This window comes from Mesocricetus auratus, unplaced genomic scaffold, assembly GCF_017639785.1.
Source record: "Mesocricetus auratus isolate SY011 unplaced genomic scaffold, BCM_Maur_2.0 contig_12443_pilon_obj, whole genome shotgun sequence".
NCBI lineage: Eukaryota > Metazoa > Chordata > Mammalia > Rodentia > Cricetidae > Mesocricetus > Mesocricetus auratus.
The window spans coordinates 1,822-6,356 of NW_024432949.1; the positions used below are offsets into that span (position 1 = coordinate 1,822).

At 46.3% G+C, this 4,535-nt stretch overlaps 1 pseudogene; it reads right to left on the minus strand.

Annotated features, from left to right (window-relative positions):
• Window positions 1-353: 353 nt before the first annotated feature.
• On the minus strand, window positions 354-3,505 carry LOC121138414 (annotated as a pseudogene).
• Between the last annotated feature and the right edge of the window lie 1,030 nt (window positions 3,506-4,535).

A 4,535-nucleotide genomic window follows, 5' to 3' on the forward strand; every position in this document is an offset into this window, starting at 1 on the left:
TTCATATAATTGGCTCTCAGCAGCTGCCAGTCCTGGGCAAATACTTGCAGCCTGACTTCTCAAGGAAGGGTACAACCTTGAGTAGCTCATGAGTAGCTCAAAACAACTTCAGGTCAAACATTGTGAACAGGGCTAAGCTCGTTAATCACAGAACAGAACTTGTGCCATAGTGTTCAGAGGCCCTTGAAACTGAGTAGACCTGAAGCATCAGTGGACCTTGCAAAGTAAAGGCTAGGAGGACAGAGGCTGCCCTTAAGAGGGAAGACAAGACTCCACCCAAATAAGTTGAGACTGGGTCATCGGAAGACTCAGTGTGGCTGGACAAGGTCTTTAGGTATCAGAAGTGGTGACATGGCTATGGGCCAAAGTGCACGGGCAAGTTGTGCTCCGGGACCACATGCATGTGGCCAAAGTCGTAGTTGACAAGAACGTTGGGCAGAGGTGGTCCGTAGGGTGCTGGTGCAGAACCTATGTTGATGGGGAAGTGTAAAGAGAAGCTTTTTCTTTGCTAGCCGCTTTGGTTTATCACCAGCCCGTCGCCTGGGCTCTGCCGCATTGTAGTCCCCAAATAAACACACAAGACGCTGTATTAATTATGAAGCTGTTGGCCTTTGCTTGTTTCTTACTGGCTTGCTCTGACTTAAGTAATTACCCCATAATTGTTAATCTAAGTATTTCTCTTACCAGAGAATAGTTCCAGGCTTCCTACCCCATGGCGTTACATGTCGAACTCCGGGAAAAGAAAGCGAGACTTCCTGTGTGCTGTCTTTTATGCCTTCCCCCGTAACGCCCCCTAGCCATGCCCACAAGTGGGCCTGGTTAGTGATGTAGTTCACTGCCTACGTACGTATACGTCTTTAGTCATGCCTAAAGTGGGTGTGGTTAGCGGTGTGGTAAACCACCCTTTTATTACCTAATCTGTATGCGCCTCTAGTAAGTCACATGTTTAATGGCGGCATACAGACTTCCTCCTACAGGGAAGGTGTTGATTCTAGGCCACACAGGTGTCAGGCAGAAAGGTGCATGTAAAACGACATTGGGTGGCATCTGTGGGTGCGGGTTCTGTGGGGCAGGCCATGGCCGGCCTTCCACTTCCTCTTATTTCTTGGTTGGTTTCTCTAGTGGGGGACCAATGAGTTTGAAGGTATTCTGTCCATTCTTCCTTCTCTGTTCCTCTTCAGCCTCCTTTTGGATTTCCTCAATCAGCTTTTCATCATCTTCAGTGGAGTCCGTCCAGAGGGAGCACTTAGAACATTTCTGGCAGGGGGCTCCTGGACGGCGAGGATGCTGGCAGAAATGGTCATAGCTATTAATAGAAACTCGACAGAGATAGCACATCTGGGTACCACAGCGGCAAGTCATCCGGTTACAGCCTTCTGATTTGATGAGGCCAGTCCCACACTGGGGGCATTTTCTAATGCGAGCAGCAGCCATTTTTTCTTCAATAGATGTCCGGTACTTGATGTCATCCTTTTCCGCCAGCTCTTCACAGGTGAGACCAGAATGCTCTTTCCAGAGTCCCTGACACTTCCTACAGGTCTCCTTCAGGCAGCGAGGATTAGGGCAGCTGAACCTCTTCACTTCCCTGTCCAACAGAGCAGGGAAACCACAAGAGGGGCACCTGACCAGCTCATCAGCACAGGCTGCAGTGACTTCTTCTTCAGCTCTCCGTTCATAGTATTTGCACAGGATGTTCTGGGGGAGCACCTTCTCCAGTTCACTGGTTGGGAAGAAAGATGTGCAGCTGCCTTCCATGCAGCTGAGTTCTGACTTTCCAGACCCGAACACTGCCTCTTGGGCATATCTGATGAGACATTCTTTGCAGAACAAGTGAGCATCGGAGCACTGTGTCAGCCTCTCAAAAGGAATCTCCTCATAGCAGCAACCACACTCAATCAAGTGTCCATCCTTTTCATATGGTTCTGCATTCATCTGTAGGGTAAGCAAAAAGTCTTCACCCTCTGCCTTCTCCTTGATTTTCTGCTCATAGAATTCCTGCTCTTGCTGCACAGCTGGAAGGAGTTCTTTCTGGTCATAGGATCTATAGTGCCGACGCTTGTTTGCCAAAAAGAACATCCTCTTTTCTATTTTTATGTTACCTTGCTCAAATTTGAAATGTATGAAAGAATCCTGATTCATTTCTTTCCTCTTTTTCCATTTTCCATTGGCATCGGGTGACTGCTCCTGCCATTTTTGAATGGCATCAGAAAGGGCCTTTCGAGTGATTGCATAGTGTCCTTTGAGCTTATGTAGGGCCCACTTGATGTCATGGCTGCTGAGCATCTTGAAGTCAGCCAACAAGAGGTCAGCAGCTTGGAGGAAGCATCGCTGGTCAAGTGGAGTCAGCTGGGAATAGTCAAAAAAGTCTACTTTAGGCACCTTCACCTCATCCTGCCTGGCAAGCAGGCTGGTGCTGGACTGGATAATAATTCCATCTTCTCTCTTTGGATAATCTGGGTTTTCCAGAAGAAAATTACAAAGTACATTCAAATCGTAGGTATCCTTCAAATTAATGATCTCTTTAACATACCCATTTTCTACATCTGGAAATCTTGCCTCTGTTTCTTTCACTAACCATGTAACGAGGTCTTGATCTAGTTCAGCTGCTTCTTGTCCCCACATGGCTTCCAATTTGGCCTCCTGAGATCCTGGCAGGGGGAAAGCTGGCACAGGGTCTTCCCCAATTGCTAACTGCTGATCTTCAAGTCCTCCCAGAGGATGGGTCAGCCGGAAAAGCAGGGCCTGAAATCCCCTAATGCTGGGGTTCTGACCTTGGAAAATCAGGTTCTGGGAAATCATGGCACTGGAACAATGGGCCCATTTCTGCTTCTGAATGTCACTCTTGCGGCATGACCTGGTTTATTCTCTCCTGAGGCTGTGGATTCAGATTCTGGAAGGATGGGTGGTCAAGTCGGTGCTCTTCTTCAATTACCTGGTCATATACTGAAGTAGCTGGCCCTCCAGGATTTGACAAGAGATCTGTCTCTGAGTCTTCAGATGGATTGTTCTGAGCTTCCAAAGGCCCACTCTCTGGGAAAAAGAAGACAATTTTCACCCACTATAATGCAATTCTGCTCTAATTGGTGGCTGACAGTGTTGTTTGCTGTCTGCTTAATGCTTAGTCCAGGTTTGACTTTTTTGCCCCTCTGTAGATGCAGAAATTCACCATATTCATCCTCAGAATCATTCTGTGCCCCAGAACCAAACAGTGAGTTGTTACAATAGGAAAAACAGCTGTGGGCATCTGCTTCACAGTCAGCACTAGATATTCTAGAACTTACTTCTCCTAGTCTGTTCAGACCATGCTACTGGGCAGTTGGTTTGAAGACACTGGATAGGGATGTCTGAGGTTCCTGTTATTCTGTCAGCGTGACATGGTCTTCCAGATTGTCATATTCATGTTGCTTAGAGATGTGCTGTCTCTGACACTCATTCATTCCTCTCCCTGGTGACATTGAAAATTGTTCAGGGGAGTGACCTCCTCTTTGTGATTTCCCTCTGCCATTTTCAAATTCTTATATAGGTATAAGTAATTGTTATTACCCAATCATAGACATCATCTGCTCCACAGAATCTAAACTTCAGGCTGAAAGGACTGATCCACACACGACCTCTACACTAAGCCTCAAACTCCTGACTCTGCTCAGCTTGACTGGAGAATGAATGCCTCCTACTGAATCAGACTAATTATTTTTTTGATTTTTCAAGACAGGTTTTCTCTGTGGCTTTGGTGGCTGTCCTGGAAGTATCTGGTCTCGAACTCAGAGATACACCTGTCTCTGCCTCCTGAATGCTGGGATTAAAGGCACGTGCCATCAACGCCCGGCTCAGATTAATAATCTTAATCAATAAAGCCACCAGGTGCTTACCTCTCTATCATTCGTCAGTTCAATAAGGACAGAATTCTGTCTCCACCCACCTTATCACCAACCCAGAGTCCAACTGGTGTTGAAGCTCCACTCCAAGGAAATGACCTTAAATTTACATTCACCTATGACAGGTACTGGTCCTCAACTTTTTATGCCCAACATCATGCAGACCTCTACCTGGTAGCCTCCATCAGATTGTAGCCCTTCCCAATGGAACCCTGACACAGAACAGGATGTCTTTCTCTACTGAGAAGATATATTCAGTGATGATTTGGTTTGATACTGTAAAACTAATAGAGGCTTCAGGGATCCTCATGGGGCTTCAGACAACATGGAACCCTGGGACCTAATATATTTGTCTATCAATGGTCAGTGACCATCTCAGGAAATTATGTCTACTCAGCTAGCTGACCCTTAATCTTCCTCTTTCTGTCCCAGTTCCTTCAATCCATAATTCATTTATTTATACATTCACACATTCATTTTCATGTTTTAAATTGAGAGAGGCTCCCTCTATATAGTGGATCTCACTATAGAACCAGGTACACTTACAACTCACTGAGTTTCCCCTTCCATCTGACTCCTGTGTGTTGGGATGGAAAGTGTGGTCCACATATGCACCATGGTTACCGATTCTTGATGGGCAAGAGCCTTCTATGCCTTAGA